Source organism: Panthera uncia, chromosome B4, assembly GCF_023721935.1.
Source record: "Panthera uncia isolate 11264 chromosome B4, Puncia_PCG_1.0, whole genome shotgun sequence".
Taxonomy (NCBI): domain Eukaryota; kingdom Metazoa; phylum Chordata; class Mammalia; order Carnivora; family Felidae; genus Panthera; species Panthera uncia.
The window spans coordinates 56,270,684-56,289,422 of NC_064809.1; the positions used below are offsets into that span (position 1 = coordinate 56,270,684).

At 37.2% G+C, this 18,739-nt stretch overlaps 1 protein-coding gene across 3 annotated transcripts in view; it reads right to left on the reverse strand.

Annotated features, from left to right (window-relative positions):
- Window positions 1-18,739, reverse strand: part of SOX5 (SRY-box transcription factor 5) — a 1,013,639-nt gene that overhangs the window by 955,397 nt on the left and 39,503 nt on the right. The window lies entirely within an intron of this gene.

Genomic DNA, 18,739 nt, shown 5'->3' on the forward strand with positions numbered 1-18,739 from the left:
GAAAGAAAGAAAGAAAGAAAGAAAGAAAGAAAGAAAGAAAGAAAGAAAGAAAGAAAGAAAGAAAGAAAGGAAGAAAGAGAAAGAAAGAAAATAGTTAACAACAAAACATGCAAATGTAACTACTTTAAGAAGAATTAATAATATTCCACACAAATAAAGCAAGCCATAATCTCCTTCATGACTAACCTAAAATTTAAAGCCTATGGACATTATTTTCAAAACACCTACCATGTTTCCAAAATTGATGTCAGAAGCAAAAATAATGAAGATAAATTGTGTACATAATGCTCTTTCTCCCTTTGGCTCACAATGGCTGATGTGAACTCTACTTTTCCTCTTTGAAAACAAAACCTGATCTTTTTTGACTTCATATCTACCTTGATGAATAGATTAAAAAGCCTAGCAAACTGAGCTTCAAGCTAATCCAAACGAGGTGCAATTATAATATTTCTAACCACCCTGGTTGCTCTCACTTTTTTTTTTTTTCATGCTGCATCTAAGATAAGATGAGGTGCAGGTGAGAAAAAAAAAATCAAAACTATTTAAAGTATTACCTCTCAATCCTGGGGGTTGCAAATTGTGCATAGAGAGGAGGCAATACAGATAAGGAGAGACAAAAACCCAGAATCATTGTGGGAGACTTTAGGATTTACTTGTAGCATTAGCAAAACAGTTTTGAGATCTGAATATGTCATAAACCTATCCCTAAAACTGCATAAGACAAGACCCCGTTGTGCCTGCTTGTTCTTGAGGTGGGGTTTTTTTTTTTGTAAGTCTCAGAAATAACTACTCAAACTGCTAAATTAAATCAATACCTGTATAATATCAGTATCGAGCTTGAACAAAAAGCTTGCAATGTGGAAAACCTTGAGTTATATCTGGAACAAAGAAAGAAGCCATAGAAACAACAGAGACAGTGAAGTGGAAACTCGCTGGAGGAATATAATCAATATAAGAGAACAGATGTCATGAAAATTAAAAATAAGAAAAAGGTGGTAGTTTTCGAGATGTTATTGAATTATGTAACAATTTTTAAAAAGGAAGAAGAGTCAATACGTTATCATGCTTTTAGCATGGAACTTCTTTTGAATAGGTCCACATTTAGCCATCAGGTAGATAAACCTAACCATGCCAACTTTGTAAACACACCCAGGGAAAACAGGTGCTCTAATAACAAGAAACCACTCACACTGTCACACCACTGTTACACAGCTAAGTTTGTCAACACCTGAGGCATCCAACCAGCCAAGTGGATCAAAAGCAATTTTCTTCTTTATTTTACAGGCAATTATTACACAACTTCTGAAACCCATATGCACCAAGAGCCCATCAATTTTTATGTAAAATACTGTCCTAATGGCGTGTCATTAAGATTAAAATTTTATCACTCCTATACCTGGAAGGCCAAGGGTTGGGTATCTGTGGGAGGTGGGGAGCAGCAAGCAGAGGACAGGTAATTTCTCCTCCAAACACACACCATTACCTATCCTCCTTTTTTCTCAACCGCTTTCCACAGCTCTGTCCAGTACAGCTGAGGCACATGGTTACTGCACTTAGTTCTGAGCATGTTTATATATTTGCTAACTTAATCATCAAAGGAACATTATGATGTTAGTCAATTATTACAGATGAGGAAATTGAGATATAGAAGAATTAAGCAAATTATCCAAGGGAAATGGTCAGGCTGGGATTAAATTGGGGGATTTGGGTTCCACGTCTGATATTCTTTTTTCTTTTTCTCTTCTTTATTGAAGTAGAGTTGACACACACCATTACATTAGTTCTGTGTGCACAACACAGTGATTTGTCAAGTCCAGACAGTGTGCTGTGCTCCCCACAAGCATAGCTACTATCACCATACAACGCTTGTTACAGTGCCATCAGCTATATTCCCCATGCTGTACCTTTCATCCCTGTGACTTATTCATTCCATAACTCGAAGCCTGTAACTCCATTTCACCCATTTTGCCCATCCTCCCCCCACCCCCCGCCCATCTGATATATTTTTTTTAATGTTTATTTATTTTTGAGACAGAGAGAGACAGAGCATGAACGGGGGAGGGTCAGAGAGAGAGGGAGACACAGAATCTGAAATGGGCACCAGGCCCTGAGCTGTCAGCACAGAGCCCGACGCGGGGCTCGAACTCACAGACCGTGAGATCATGACCTGAGCCGAAGTCGGACGCTTAACCCACTGAGCCACCCAGGCGCCCCCCCCATCTGATATTCTTAAGCCTTTACTGTCTCTTCCGTTTGGGGAATTTCTAAATACCATCTTTTGGGGGCGCCTGGGTGGCGCAGTCGGTTAAGCGTCCGACTTCAGCCAGGTCACGATCTCGCGGTCCGTGAGTTCGAGCCCCGCGTCGGGCTCTGGGCTGATGGCTCGGAGCCTGGAGCCTGTTTCCGATTCTGTGTCTCCCTCTCTCTCTGCCCCTCCCCTGTTCATGCTCTGTCTCTCTCTGTCCCAAAAATAAATAAAAAATGTTGAAAAAAAAAATTTAAATACCATCTTTTGCAGTAAATGAATGGTACCAACACATGACACATAACTCACCATAAGTTTAAAGCACTAAAAGTCCTTCCCACTTCTCTCTCTGTCATAAAAACCCCCAACATAGTTTCTAGACTTCTGGGCTCTGAGCCTTTGACTCACTGTCACTTCTGGTTCGGCCTATCTGCCCCTGCCTCCTCGGTCCATTTCCAGAGGACAGATCTGATTTCTATCTCCTAGATCCCTGAATTGGTGTGGTACTTTTCTTAACCCATCTGTTTAGTTACTATGGATAATTAAAGTAATATAACATATAAGACATTAAAGAGCTAGTTATTATTCATTGGAAAGCTCAGAACTAGTAAAAAACAATGACAAAAAGTTGGGGTGTTAATTAAAGTAGTTTAATTACTTCAAGCAGCAAACACATAAAATATATTTTCTAAATGTGTATATCATACACATTTACAAAGGATGTAAAATCGGGGTTTATTGGGATGGTACTATTACACAAACACTTCTGGCTCACACCCTAAGTGGAAGTTATGAGAAATCAGAATATATCTTTTGATATATTCATAGGCTGACCTACTAATAAAATTTCAGGTCAAGCAGCTGTTCCCAAATTTCCATATGAGTAAAAATCTGTTTTATTCCAGTTCTGGGCACAAAAACTAACGGACTTATTTTGAGGAATGGACACATTTGAGAATCTGATAAAGGCTATGACTTATTTTAAAAAAAAAAAGTACACACACCTAAAATTTTACACACAATTTCATAGAATCCATAAACCCCCTGAATGTCATCCATGCGCTCTAGTTTAAGAAGCTCTATCTAAGGCATAAACAGAACACAAAAACACATACCTCGGAATGACGACATTTACAAAGTTCGTTTGTATATCATTTTTCCCTTTAATGTGAACCATGACTCTTCGTAGATATAATTTGTATTAACAGTGCTATCATGAGGACAATGCCCCCAAATCTAGCCTTAATGATACCTATTTGACCACGGCCATTTATAATTTATTCATCCAGAAAACTCACACTACCTTTCATTCAGGGCCCAAAGTCCAGCCCACTCAGGGAAACACTGTTATCGCCCTAGCGTGTGTCTACCCAGATCCCTTATGTGCAAGCAGAGAAGCAGCGGCAGGCATGCATCCTCTTTTCCCGCCTGCTGTCCACCCACAGGGCTCGTTCGCCCAAGCTACGGTAGAAGGTGTGATTCTAGCGCTCCTCCGCACTGTACAGCCTCCTGAGCGTTCCCCTTGGTGTGAGCATCCTGCACTTCCATGAGAATTCAGGGAAATTTTATTTTTTTATTATTTTTTTAAATTTTTTAAACTTTTTTTTATTTATTTTTGAGACAGAGAGAGACACAGCATGAACAGGGGAGGGGCAGAGAGAGAGGGAGACACAGAATCAGAAGCAGGCTCCAGGCTCTGAGCCATCAGCCCAGAGCCCGACACGGGGCTCGAACTCGCGGACCGCAAGATCGTGACCTGAGCTGAAGTCGGACGCTTAACCGACTGAGTCACCCAGGCGCCCCGAGAATTCAGGGAAATTTTAAAGTAATTTGACCCCAGGTTATGTTTGCTTTATAAATACACTTTGAAACTGTTCCTCTTAGTATGACAATAATAACGACAGTAATAATAATATAGCAACACTTCCATAAGCGACCAAAAACATCGATGGGACAATAGCATATTTGTTTGTAATCTTTTTCTGTCACTTCATAGTAGATCATAAAAGTCTTTACGCACCAAGTTACATTTTTCACAATATTATTTTTAACAGTTGTATACTATTCCACTACTTGGGATACCATAATCTAAATAATATCCCATTTGGGAACATCTCTGTTGTTTTCAACTTTTACCTATTTCAAATCTAAGAAGCAAGCACAGCTAACTGACAACAAAATCAAAATTAAGAAAACAGGGGTGCCTGGGGGTGGTTCAGTCAGTTGGGCGTCCAACTTCGGCTCAGGTCATGATCTTACAGTTCATGGTTCAAGACCCGCTTCAGACTCTGTGCTGATGGCTCACAGCCTGGAGTCTGCTTTGGATTCTGTGTCTCCCTCTCTCTCTGCCCCCCTCCTGCTTGTGCTCTGTGTGTGTGCATCTCTCTCAAAAATAAACATTAAATTTTTTTTAATGAAGAAAACAATTTTAAAATGTGAAAATGAACAAAAAGGCACCAATATGTATACAAGTTTGTGTAAAACTGCCTCAAAGAACAATGTACAGATTCAATGCACTCCCTACAAAAAGACCAATAGCATTTTCTCCAGAACCAGAACAAATAATACTAATATTTGGATTGAGCCACGAAGACCCCAAATAGCCAAAGTAATCTTGAGAAAGAACAAGGCTAAAGGTATCACAATCCCAATTTTCAAGATATACTACACAGCTACAGTAATCAAAACGGTATGGTGATAGCACAAAAAACAGACACATAGATTAATGGAACAGAATAGAGAGCCCAGAAATAAACCCATGTTTATATAGCTAATCAATTTACAACAAAGGAGGCAAAAAAATACAATGGGGAAAAGACAGACTCTTCAATAAATGGTGAGGGAAAACAGGACAGCTACATGCAAAAGAATAAAACTGGACCACTTTATTATGCCATACACAAAAATAAACTCAAAATGTATTAAGGGCTTAAATGTCAGACCTCAAATCATAAAACTCCTAGAAGAAAACATAGGCAGTAATCTCTTTGACATTAGCCTTAGCAACATTTTTCTAAATATGTCTCTTCAGGCAAGGGAAACAAAAGCAAAAATAAACTATTGGGACAACACCAAAATAAAAAGCTTTTACACAGTAAAGGAAACCATCAATAAAACAGAAAGGCAACCTGCTGATTGGGAAAAGACATTTACAAATGATACATCTGATAAGTAGTTAATATCCAAAATACATAAAGAGTCGACACAACCCAACACCAAAATAATAATAATAATAATAATAATAATAATAATCCAATTAAAAATGGGTAGAGGACTGGGGCGCCTGCATAGCTCAGTCAGTTAAGCATCTGACTTTTGATTTCGGCTCAGGTCATGATCTCACAGTTTGTGAGATCAAGCCCCATGTCAGGCTCTGTGCTAATAGTGAGGAGCCTGCTTGGGATTCTCTCTCCCCCTCTCTCTCTCTCTCTCTGCCCCTCCCCCACTATATTCTCTCTCAAAATAAATAAATAAATAAATAAATAAATAAATAAATAAACAAACAAACAAACTTCAAAAAAATGGGGAGAGGGCCTGAATAGACAATTTTCCAAAGAAGACATACAGATGGCCAAGAAACACATGAGAAGATGCCCAACATCACTTATTATCAGGGAAATGCAAATCAAAACCACAACAAAATATCACCTTACACCTGTCAGAATGGCTAGTACCAAAAGGCAAGAAATAACAAGTGTTGGTGACGATGTGGAGAAAAGGGAACCTTCGTGCACTGTTGGTGAGAACGTAAATTGGTGCAGCCACTATGAAAAACAGTATGGAGGTTCCTAAAAAATTTAGAAATAGAAATACTATATAATCCAGTAATTCTCCTGCTCAGTCAGCATTTACCCCAAACAAACTAATAAACAAAAAACACTAACTCAGAAATATATATACACCCCTGTGTTTACTGCAGCATTATTTATGATAGCCAAGATATGGAATGAGTAAGTCATGGGAGTAAAAGGTATATAGCATAGGCAATGTAGTCAATAATGCTGTAATAGTGTTGTATGGTGATAGGTGGTAACTACACTTGTGGTGAGCATAATGTATATACACTTATCAAATCACTATGTTTTACACCTGAAACTAATGTAACATTGTGTGTCAACTATACTTCAATTTAAAAAACTGCTTCAGAGGGGTGCCTGCGTGGCTCTGTCAGTTAAGCATCCAACTTTGGCTCAGGTCATGATCTCATGGTTCATGAGTTCCTGCCCCGCCTCAGGCTCTGTGCTGACTGCTCAGAGCCTGGAGCCTGTTTCAGATTCTGTCTCCCTCTCTCTCCACCGCTCCCCACTTGCACTCTGTGCCTCTCTCTCTCTCTCAAAAATAAATAAACATTTAAATTTTTTTTTTAAAAAATGCCTCAGAGAAAAATGAGAGGCAGTAATGAGTTTGAACAAATGATTTGGGTAGTTTGTGTTCTACCAAATTGCTTTCAGTAGCACTGCTTTAGGCAAATCATCTACAGTGAAATGAATTTCCAGTTAAAAAGTATACTTTCAACACAACATGAGAAACTGAAGGCAGAGTAAGTATGGGATTTCATGGAAGGGAAAAGTAACATTTACTTTAGCTCAACAGAATTAACAATGGCTTCCTACAGATGCAATCCCCTGAGCTGAGCCTTGAAGGATGATTAAAATTTAGCCAGGTAATCAAAGTGAAAAAACTAGCATTTTTTCCCATCCTATCTTTATGCAGTCTGTATTTCAGGGTAATCAAATGCTCTTGGTGATGAGGTAAAATTCGTCTTTATAGAAGAGTTCCAGCCAGTACATGTGGAAGAAATTACAGAATTCTACAATTAATATTTTGCAACCCTTAATGAAATAATTGATTCAGGCAGTAATCATCAATGGATTAAACCATTAGTTGCACAATGATTGATGGTGACTTTTACAAGGGAGGGCTGAGGCTGTCACCACTTGAACCCACTGATCAATCTTAACACCCTAAAAGACAGACAGACAGGCAAGCAGATAGATAATGGAAACTAAATCTGATCAAGCCTCCACAACTAACTTATAATTATAGGAAATACAGTGGATATAGAGCCAAGTTAAGTAACACCACAGAAGATAAATAAATAGATAAATAAATAAACAAACAAATAAATAAAGGAACATTCTATGTGACAGCTGACCTGGATTCTGCAACAAGAAGATAGCATTAATAGAAGAGAGGAGTGAGAACTGGTTTTGGTTAAAAAAGAATTAGAGACTTAACCAAATTTAATATGTGGTATTTATTTGGATCATGATTCAAAAAATCTAATTGTAAAAATATTTTTTGCAACAACTTGGAAATTTTTATTGTTCACAGAAAAATGGGTGATCCCAAGGAATTGTTGCCAATTTTGTTATTTGATAATGATGCTGTTGTTATATATGAAATGTCCATACTGAAGTAGGATGGCCTACTAAAGTAGGGGTGAAATTGTATGGTATCTTGGGTGTGCTTTTAAATACTTTTAAATTCTTCTAAAAAGAAAAAAAAAGGGGGGGGGGGGGGGGAGAAATAAATGAACCAGCCTGTCAAAATTTTAATGTTGCATACAGGAACGCTTTGTACTTTTTACTTTTCCTTCTGTGATTATTTGAAATTTTTTTATAATATTTTTCTCTCAGTGTAACCAAGTGATAAGAACAGGGAGGCATGAGTTGTAGTCTTGTAGACCAGTCAGAAAATGGCATAAGCAACCATTCTGACCAAAGAAACAACATGACTCAAGAAACAGCAGCACAAGGTAGCACCAGGTCACAGACGACCTTGAGTGCCATGGTAAGAAGCTTGGGTTTTACACTGCAGAATATGGGAAACCAGACAAGGGTTTTAAGCAGAGACTGCTGTGGTTAGTTTACACTCTAGTCTAGACCATCACTCCAGCATCCCTGAAAAGAGTGGATTTCAGAAAAATGGTAGAAAGGAAAGCAAGCTTAGAGAAATGAAGTTCAGTCTGGAGGCTGCTGCAAAACTAAAGAGAAGGGATAACAAAGGAGTAAAAGAGACTAGGAGTAAGGTAGAGGGAACACGAACTAGTCATTTCAAAGAAAAGAAAGAACAAGAATCAAAAAATGACTTCCAACTTTCTGAAGAAGTGGCCAAGTGACTTTGACATTGAGATAGGGAATTCAGGAGAAAAAGCATATTCTGAAGAAAGGGGAAGGGAGGAAATGATGAAGTTCATGTTAAGTATGCCACATTTGAAGCTTCTGTGGGACATCTGAGTTAGTTACACATGTACAGCTCATCAATCACAACCAGAACTATGGATTCAAGAATCTTCAGAATATGGACAGCAGCTAAAACCCCAAGAATGAACAAGAACATTCACTCCATGGTCCAGGTGTTGTGTCTGTCATGACCCAGTGTCTAGCTCAGTATCTAGCATGGTGTGGGATTCTTGAGAGGTACTAAATAAATGGTATATACGAATGCTTTAGGAGAACATAAAGAGTGCACAGATCAGTGAGCTCAGGGCAGAACTCTGGAGGCCCAAAGCTAAAGAGTGAAAGCATAAAGAGAACCCCTAAAGGAAGGAACTAATAAGGCACAGTTGAGAAGGAAGACAGAGAACCACACGGCCACAGAAACAAAATGTCCATTTGCTGGGCAAAATCGAGGTACCTGAGGATCTTCGCCTCCTGCATCTCTGAGGCGAATGACCTACTTTTCTCTTCCTAAAAATAAAGATAAGTAGCAGCATGATGGCCAGTCGGTAGACAATACCGCTATCTCTGTGACCATGACCATGTCATTTAACCTTTCTCTTCGTTCCTTATTTTTAAAATGAAGCCTATGAACTATATTATCTGTAAGGTTACATTCAATTCTAAAATTCTACAAAAGCAAATCCTTTGGTTTAAAGTGATCCGAAGATAGTAAGAGCCAAGTACCCACTTTGACATCCATTACATTTTATGCTGGACTTCTGTTCTACTCACTCTCTTTGCTTTGCTTCATCCTCATTTCCTCTCCACCTTTCTTTTTTTTTTTTTTTTTTTTTTCTATAAGTTGTCTCTAAATCGCTTCAGGGTGAAAGTGATGGACCTTATATGAACATAAAAATGACCGTGACATTTATGGCAACAAATAAAAGATGACAGATGAGGAGGTATGTCAGGGCCAGAATTTATTTATGTCAATATTTCACAGATATAAGAAATACCAATAGATAAGTTCCTAAAACTCTCTTTAGGGATAAAGACTAATTAACAGTGATAGCCAAAATGCCGTTAGTCCAGAGAGCACAGAATAATAATCATGAGAGCACAGAATACTGAACCTCCTAACCTATGGGAAGTTAGACAGACGTGCTCATGTGGAATGTGCTGGCCTCTCATCAGCAAGCTATAAAAAGGCCCTTGCTTTTATTTGAACTGCACTTCTATATGGTTGTCATGCTCTTGGCCCAGCAAATAACTAGAAAATTAGTTCATGTTACTGAAGCAAATCCGTTAACTTTGGTCTTATCTACACTAAATATGTAAATCATGTCAGACAGATTGTACTTTAACGTTGAAACCAGAAATCTATTTACAGTCTTAAACCCCAGACAATGAATCTGACATTCCCAATCTTCTAATATCGTTAGATGTTGAGAATATCGACCACAAAATTTATTAAAAAATGATCTGATTTCTTTTCACTTAATCTGTATTAATGGCTTCACAAACCATTTTGAGAATAAATAAAGTGTCATTGAATGAGAAGTTTTATGTTTACTACATCAGAGAAATTATTCAAATAGACTGGAATCACTTTTCTCAAATTAATCTCACAATCGGGTAGCTACAGAAAACAAGCGGATTTCTTTAAATTTTTTTTAATGTTTATTTATTTTTGAGAGAGACAGAAACAGAATGCGAGTGGGTTAGGGGCAGAGAGAGAGGGAGACACAGTATCTGAAACAGGCTCCAGGCTCCAAGCTGTCACCACAGAGCCTGACGCGGGGCTCGAGCTCACGAGCTGCGAGATCATGACCTGAGCCGAAGCTGGTCGCTCAACCGACTGAGCCACCCAGGCACCCCAACAAGTGTATTTTCATGCTCAAAATAGACATTTGTTCATCTTGCTACCAACAATCAACACACAGGTGAGCACAGTGTATTTTGGAATCAATTACACAACACGGAATAAAGACACACAAAAAAGGATATTCCGCACGTTGACGATGAAGTATATAAATAAATACATATTCACGAACCAGAATAAAGGCTATGCATATGACAGGAATTTTTAACTGAGGTCTGGTTCTCTGTAACTCAATCAACTGGTTCCAATTTTCAAATTTCTAATGATCTTAAAAGAGTTATGTCCCCAAATGTTGATTAAGACAAATTAAATTAAACACCTAAAGGAGGGGTCATTATATAGGCAGGAAGAGAAAAACCAGGCAGGAAGGCCAGGTAGATAAGTAAATGGGATACAGATCACTGGCAACAGAAATTGGATAGTTAAAAGTTATCGGAAACACATGTATGCATCTTTAAAAATACACTGGCCTGTGTAACAGCCCCAGAGATTCTGACAGTGCCCGAATGTTAAAATTCTACAGGTGATTCTGATGATCATCCAGGACTGAGATCAGGGGATCTAAATCACAAGGTAGGAGACCTGAAGACAGGGAACACATGTCAGGTACTAGTATGTTTTTGAGGTGAGGATCTGGCCCCAACAAGAATTTCTTACACACATGAATCTTGATCAGGAGTTAGTCCCAGGATATGAGTACTTGCAGTGAACAGCAAGTAAGTGTTCCTGGCTGAAAGAGGAAATGAAAGAAGGGAAGCCAAGGACAATCTTTAGAGTGCATTCCACTTATTTTCACAATCACACAAATCTTAGGCAGTTGTAACAAATTGCTTCATATGTGAGCGTCTTGCCTTCTCTCCACTCCCAAAGAAAGCAAATTCTGCAGGACAAGGGAATGTGACTTATACTTCCTTGGAATAGGCTAGATATACAGAAGACATGCAATAAATTACTATAACTACTTTGTTACAAAAAAAATCTCCAAACTACCCCCCTCCCTTTGCTCTTTGTCCTCCTCCCTGAAGTCACACAAACCAGAAAAATTCTTTTGATTTTTGCTTTCAAATATCTGAATTTATTTTTAAATTCATATGATTTTTAATTTTCTAAGTTAACTATATTCTGAGAATCTATCCACCTCCCACTTAATCTACTCTTACATCTTTCTCCACAATACCCAAGGTTCCAGGATTATGTGAAATCTCTATGTCAATTTACGTGGCATAAACATAGAAATTACTGATCAGGAAGTATCAAAAAACACTTAGTGACTTCAAATTGCATCAATCTGATTATTTCTAAATATAACACTTGAGTTCGTTTTGCAAAATCTTAAAGGAATTAATTCAATAAACATTTATGGATCACCTCTGATTTTTATCATAAACTTTAGTGAGCCAGATACTCATTTATGTTTGCTCAATAAAAACCACCTTGAAATTATCACTGCAAATACATTTTAAATGATTATCCTTTATCTTGATCAAACCCAATATTGAGTCAATTATTGTTTAAAACAATGAAGTACCACTACTTAAATCTATATTCCAATCACAAGGGAGAACAAACAAAAGAATCATATTAAAAAAAAAAAAAACAAAAGATTGTTAACTCTTGGAACTTTGCAGCAAAGTATTCAAGCATGCCGACCTTCCTCTCTGCCAGAAGTTCAGAAACTTGAATCAATTCTAGGTAAAGTGATATTCTGTTCAGATGTCTTAGATTTGCCCAGTTTAAAAGCTGTCCTAAAATACTGATACTTGATCTCTCTACTACTGGAATAGTAATCTACATAATTTAGGAAAGTTGCTAAGACAGTCATAAGCTCTAAATCCTTTTTGAAATTAACCACAAAATCCTACCTCCATCCCTCCCGTTTTCACCAGAACAGAAGTTTAACAACTGACTCTTATTTTATTTCTAGAGATCAAAGTTTAATAAAACTGAAAAATACTTAAGACTTAAATGTAACACCTTTAACTTATGAAGACAATGTGGATATATGCTCCTTTTTTTTTTCCTTCTGTATCTTGACACACTGCATATCTTCAGCATAGTTAAAAAGAGGTAGAGAGAATGGTACAATAGAAAGAGATGTGAATTCACTGCAAGTCCTAAGTGCTGTGTTCTAATCTTAACTTTATTTGTAACCAAAGAGAATTTGCTTGAGCAATTCATTTGCTCTAGAATGCAATTTCTGCATCTATGAAAGAAAGAACTTCATATTAAGTTATTTTTCAGGTCTTTTCTACATCCAGGATCCCAGGTATACAGTTACATCTAAATTCAAGAAGAATCTGTTCAAACAAGGACTCTGTAATCCAACCAGTCTTTTGTGTTAACTTCATAGAAAAAAAAATAAAAATCAAGCAGGCAAAGTGAGGTTAATTTGAGCAACATTCAAAGTGGTTTTTAGGTACTTTCTTAAGGTAGTTAGGAATCCAACATGGTCTCTTCTTACAGATGAAACCTCCATATTTAACTCAATACAAAGGCAAGGACTGTTGCTTTCCCAAATGAAATCTCTTGTTTGTAGCCTGGCATTTATTTCTTCTAATCAAAAGACAAGCTGAATACCAGAGAATAATTAAAAGGATCTTCGGGGTGCCTGGGTGGCTTGGTCGGTTAAGCATCCGACTTCCACTCAGGTCATGATCTCGCAGTCCATGAGTTCGAGCCCCGCGTCGGGCTCTGTGCTGACAGCTCAGAGCCTGGAGCCTGTTTCAGATTCTGTGTCTCCCTCTCTCTGTGACCCTCCGCCGTTCATGCTCTGTCTCTCTCTGTCTCAAAAATAAATAAACGTTTAAAAAAGAATTTTTTTTAAATAAATAAATAAATAAATAAAAGGATCTTCAATATATGTCTATGCCTTTCCTCTCTGACAAACTAGGGGTCAAATTCAGACCATTATGTTTCTTTACATTCTTTTATATTTATCTGGAAACAGCACAAGAATGTTTGAGGGACAATGCTATTACTACTCCCCATTCTGACTTTAATTATAGTTTTCAGGACTGCCACTGGGTTTGGTCTCTTTAAAAAAAAAGAAAAAAAAATGCCCCACTCATATGCATATTTTCCCTGGAGCAAATTCCTCTTATCTTCTCAAACTGTCATGACAAGTTTGTGAAATTACAGAACTACACAATTTTAAAGATATGAAACCCTAGAGATTTTCTAACACAATTCCTATCCTAACATAAATGGTCCACTTTTTTCTCTACAAGACTTTTTCACTACTCTACAATGTAGTCCTCTCCATTGTTGGACAACCCTAGTTTTTTGGAAGCTTTCCATTTCGTGGTACTACAATGATTTTCACTTAATTGCTGGTAGTTCTCTGAGAGCAACATGAAGCCAATCTACTATCTCTTCCACATGCCAGATCTTCAAATATTTGAAGACAGTTGTGGATGTCCCTACATAGGCCTCTGATCCTCCTTGAGTTTATCAGTGGGGCCTTGCAACAATTAGCCAATGGTGTCTTTCCACAGTACCATCAAACTGACTAACTATTTAAACCTCACATTCTTTGTTTCTCAAGACACCACTCTCAGGAGTCTCTATCATTCTAGCCTTACCCACTACCTTTACATTTATCTGAACATTGAATCCTGATTGTTTGATCAAATATGTAAGCTACTACTCCAAGATGTTGTCACCTAAAGCTCTGGTGAGCACACTTTTACTGAAGTTGTCAATAAGTACTCAAAGACAAGGGCAAGGTCAGTGCCCACATTCCAATAACACTGATCTATTAATCATTTATCTATGAGCTCAGTTGTCCTTCCTGCCAAAAATCTACCTAAATATCTCATGTTATTATTTACCCATTTAGCCAACAGGTTTTTTTTTTTTTCCACAACTATATAAGCAAGTTCTTTTGTAAGCTGAAATATACATTCATCTTGGACTGGAAACTTGAACTCATTGTAAGAAGTTCTTATTCTATTCTTTATTCCAGTCTAGGCTTTCGTTTCCACTTAAGTATGCTGAATCCCTACTTTCCAGTTTGGAAACAAAACAAGAACCGAGTAGTTCTTCCTCTGCTATGTCAATTATTAATATTATAGTCCAATGTTATCATAGTAGATTTTTAAGAGCAAAGATCTCATTATATTTTAGTACTCACAGTGCAAACAAGATAATGTGGTATAGAAAAGGTTCCCAATAAACGTCTGTAGAATGAATGAATGACCATGATCATTAACTCTCCTCAGGTTCCTGCTTTTCTTAATAAGCTCTCACTTTGTACCCCTTCAATCTTGGATACTTACCCCATTAAATTCTGACCTTATCAAAGGCTCCTGATATAGTTACACTTTTATTTAACTTCTTTTCTTTCTCAGCAGGATTATTCTCAATTATATAGTCAGAATTACAATTTTAGAGCATCTCATCCTTCATGAGCTATATTTCTTCTTTATAATCTCTGTACATGGAATTATAAATCAGGCAACATTCATGCTTAATTGGTATTTTCAGTACAATTTTTTGTTTCTTCCTGCATTCTTTATGTTTCAGCTTCCAAACATTTAGGCTCCTAACACTAGAAAAGATAAAAATAATAATATAAATTTGTTCTTTTGTATCTCTAAAGCTTTTATATTTTACTTGCAATGTTCTAACTCCTTAATCTGTAGAATGATTTAAAATCTTAATACTTACTAAACAATAAACAAGAAAATAAAAAAGTATTCTAAGGAATTTAAATACTGAACCTAAAATACACATTAGCTTTCAAAACCAGGCATATTATAACTGATCCTTAAAAATCATACTTAGTAATTTAAATTATAGAAGTGCCTCATTTACGTATCAAGTGTTTTCCAAACCTCAGCCGTCTGAAATGGTTGTAACACCCAGTTCTAGCCCCCATGTCTTGCTGCCTTTCAACCAAAGAGGAAACATCTTAAGCAGCAGATTAATAAATTCCGAATAGCATTTAAAAATGGAAATATCAAAAAAAAATGAAAGTCTCCAAAACTGCCTAAAATCATTCATAGCACTACATGACCGTGCAGCTCATATGAGAAGGGCCATCACTTGCTGAGTGTGAATCTAATGGTCGCATCAACAGGCACTAAACCCAGAAGCATGGAAAACTCAATGGAGAAAGGCAGAGAAAAGATAAGATAGGGGAAGTAGGAAGGCGGAGAAAGTAACAAAAGACAGAAGCAGAAGAAGTTTAACGCAATCATTATAAGCAGACAGAAAAAAAGTCGTATAACCTGCAATCCTTGAGGATCTCAAGAAACGACAGCTTGACACAAGAATTCATATCCTCACGGGTGACTCAGACCACCAATGGATGTTTAACCCTGACAAAACATGTTACCTAATAACAAAGGAAACATGTTTCTGTCAAAGAAAACATATTTCTGTTTTTCTACCGCTCCCCTCTGCCAGTTTTAAAAATTAACAACAGGTAGATAAGCTTATATTTGTACCACAATTCTCTCAGCAAAACACTAAAAAGCTGTCCTTTCATCAGAATTCAAATTAACTTAAAAATTAATAACATTGGGAAGCCTGGGTGGCTGAGTCTGTTAAGCACCCGCCTCTTGATTTTGGCTCAGGTCATGATCACAGTTCCTGAGTTGGAGCCCCTCATCAGGCTCTGCACTGAAAGCACTGATCCTGCTTGGGATTATTTATTCCTCTCTCTCTCTGCCCCTCCCCCACTTGCGCTCTCTCGGTCTCTCAAAATAAATAAATAAAAACTTTTAAAAAATTAATAACATAATCCTGTTGTAACTCTACCTCTACAAACATTTGGAAATATTATTTATATCAACTACCACTATTTTCATGTAGAAAACCACTCCCATTTCACCACAAACAATAAATAGAAACTGTAGTTTCAACATACAGAACAAAGTACAATGTAGTATCTTTGAATCCCTGAGAAAATCAGTTTCTCACTATCTGAATTCGTATTTTATATATGGCTTATTAATCATAAATTTTATTAACCAGATTTTAAACACACCTGATTTTAAGTCACCTTAGAAAAGCTCCATGTTAAAGCTCAAAATCTCCCATCGTTACTTAATCAGAAAATGCTGGGAAAAAAAAGAAGGGATAAGAAACTGAAAGGTAGTTTTTCTTTCCTCCAGGAAATACAGAGAATCACTTCTATATCAGCCAAATAATTTAGAATATTGGCAGCTCAAATTGTCATGATTGACACAAGTAGATAACACTCAAAACAAACCCAGGGCTAGGGAAAATTGTATCATAAGCAGTTTTGTGATCCATTTTTTTCCCCTCTGCAAAACAGGTAAGAGAATCCTCAAAGATATCACACATAGTCATTTACATACAGTATCATTTTATGGAATTTTCCAAGGTGTTAATTAAAAGTTTTAATGAATGCTAATCATCTGTCAATTTCATTGGCAATCTCTGTTCAACCATATGCTTCTCTTTTACACCTGTAAGTTTTTTTAAAACCATTACTTTAAATTGTTTTACTTCCTTAACATGATATTTGTATTAATATTTAGGAAACAAAACGTTTGCAATCCTATATAGCAACCTTCTATAGCTCTTTTATGTATTTTCTAACTTCCTTAAATAAGGTATGTGTATGTAAGATTTGCATGATCATTATAGTTCCAAGAGAGGATCTAAAAATCTTTACTCTTTTTTAAAGTATCTTTATTCTTTTAAAGTTAAACTGGTTTTATGCCCGGGAAACAATTCTGAGCCAGAAAATTAAACATGGCATTGCATCCTAGAACCTGAGAAATGAAATCCCATCTCATTAAATCACTGTACAACTTTCGCTACCTTAATCTTTCTCTGGTTCATATGCTTTTACATTCAGTCCTTCATTCATACATTTTTATTCACAGAGCACTCAGAAGTACTGGGCATATAGCAATGGACGGAATGTTCAAATATTTCTCTCCTCAGTGAGCTTACTTACATTCTAGTTAAGGGAGGCAATAAGAAAATAAGAAAATGTACAGTAAATGCAAAATGGTAATAAGAACTGGAGAGAAAAATAAAGCAGGAAGCAGTGAAAGAAAAGAGGGAGGGTAAGTGAGTTCTTAAAGAAGGGTGGAAAGAATGATGAGATAAGGTGGCCAAGGAAGGACTCACTAAGAAAATACATTCGCGTAAAGACCAAAGAGGGAGAGAGAACAAGCCATGCAGATATCTGGAGGAAGCAAGTTCAATGCAGCCAGAACAGCAAGTGCCAAAGCCCTGGGGTGGTAAAAGTGTAAGGAGAGTTTGAGCATCAAGTGTGGATGGACCAGACTAAACAAAAGGGAAGGTATTAGGCTATGAGATCCAAGAGGTGGGACAGTAACAAATTGTAATACCATGGCTATTGATCCATGAGACAAATGGAGCCATTAGGGGCTTTGAACAGAGGAGAAACATGATCTGTCTACATTTTAAAATGGTCCTTCTGTCTGTTAAAAATTGGCTAGAGATGGGCAATGGTGTTAGCAGGGACATGAGCTAGGCTACCCAAATAACCCAGATGAGAGATGATGATAGCTTGAACTCGAGTGATAACCAAAGAAGTGGTAAGAAGCAGTCAGAATTCGGATATATTTTGAAGGTGGAAAACACAAGATTCCTGAGAGAATAGGATATTAAGGAAGAATAGCATAACGATGAATTCAAGGATTTCACCTGAGCAATTGCAAGAATGTAGCGGTCATAACTGAGATAGGAAAAGCAAAGAATATGAGGCAGGGAGGGGGAAGCAGCTCATTTTTGTACCTATTATATTAAATTGCCTGTTAGAAATTCAGTGACAGATGTCAAGTAGCCAGTTGGATATAGGAGCTTAAAGTTCAGGAGAGCTCTGGTATCCAGATATATATTTAGAAGTCATCAGTGTACATATGGCATTTAGAGCCATTAGACTGGATGAACAAAATTTTTCTTTTTGATAGAAATAAGAAGAGGTCCAGGGATTAAGCCCCAGGGCACGGCAATGTTTAGCAATTGCAGTGATGAAGAGGGACCAAATAAAGAACAGAAAAGCAGCAGTTAGTATGTACAAGAAAAATCAAGAAATGGAAGCCAAGTGAAAAAGCTGTTATGAAGCAACAAGAGTAAACAAGTTCCAGAGCTGCTGGTGGGACAAGTAAGAGGACTGACAAGCGATCATAGCAGCACGGAGGCCACTGTTGACTTGAACCAAGAGCAGTTTCAGTCACATGATGAAGGCAAATAAATGCCTCTGTGGTTTCAAAAGAAAAAGAGAGAGAAGAATTTGGAAGAAAAAATTACACAACGTTTTCATGGAATTCCTCTTTAAACAGATAGAGACATATGTGGAGTCACTGGGGAAGAGTGACATCAAAAGACTCTTTCCTCTACAAATGGAAGAAACAACAAGTTGGTAGGTTGAGGGGAAAGATCTAGCAGACAGAAAACAAAACAAAACAAAACAAAACAAAACAAAACAAAACAAAACAA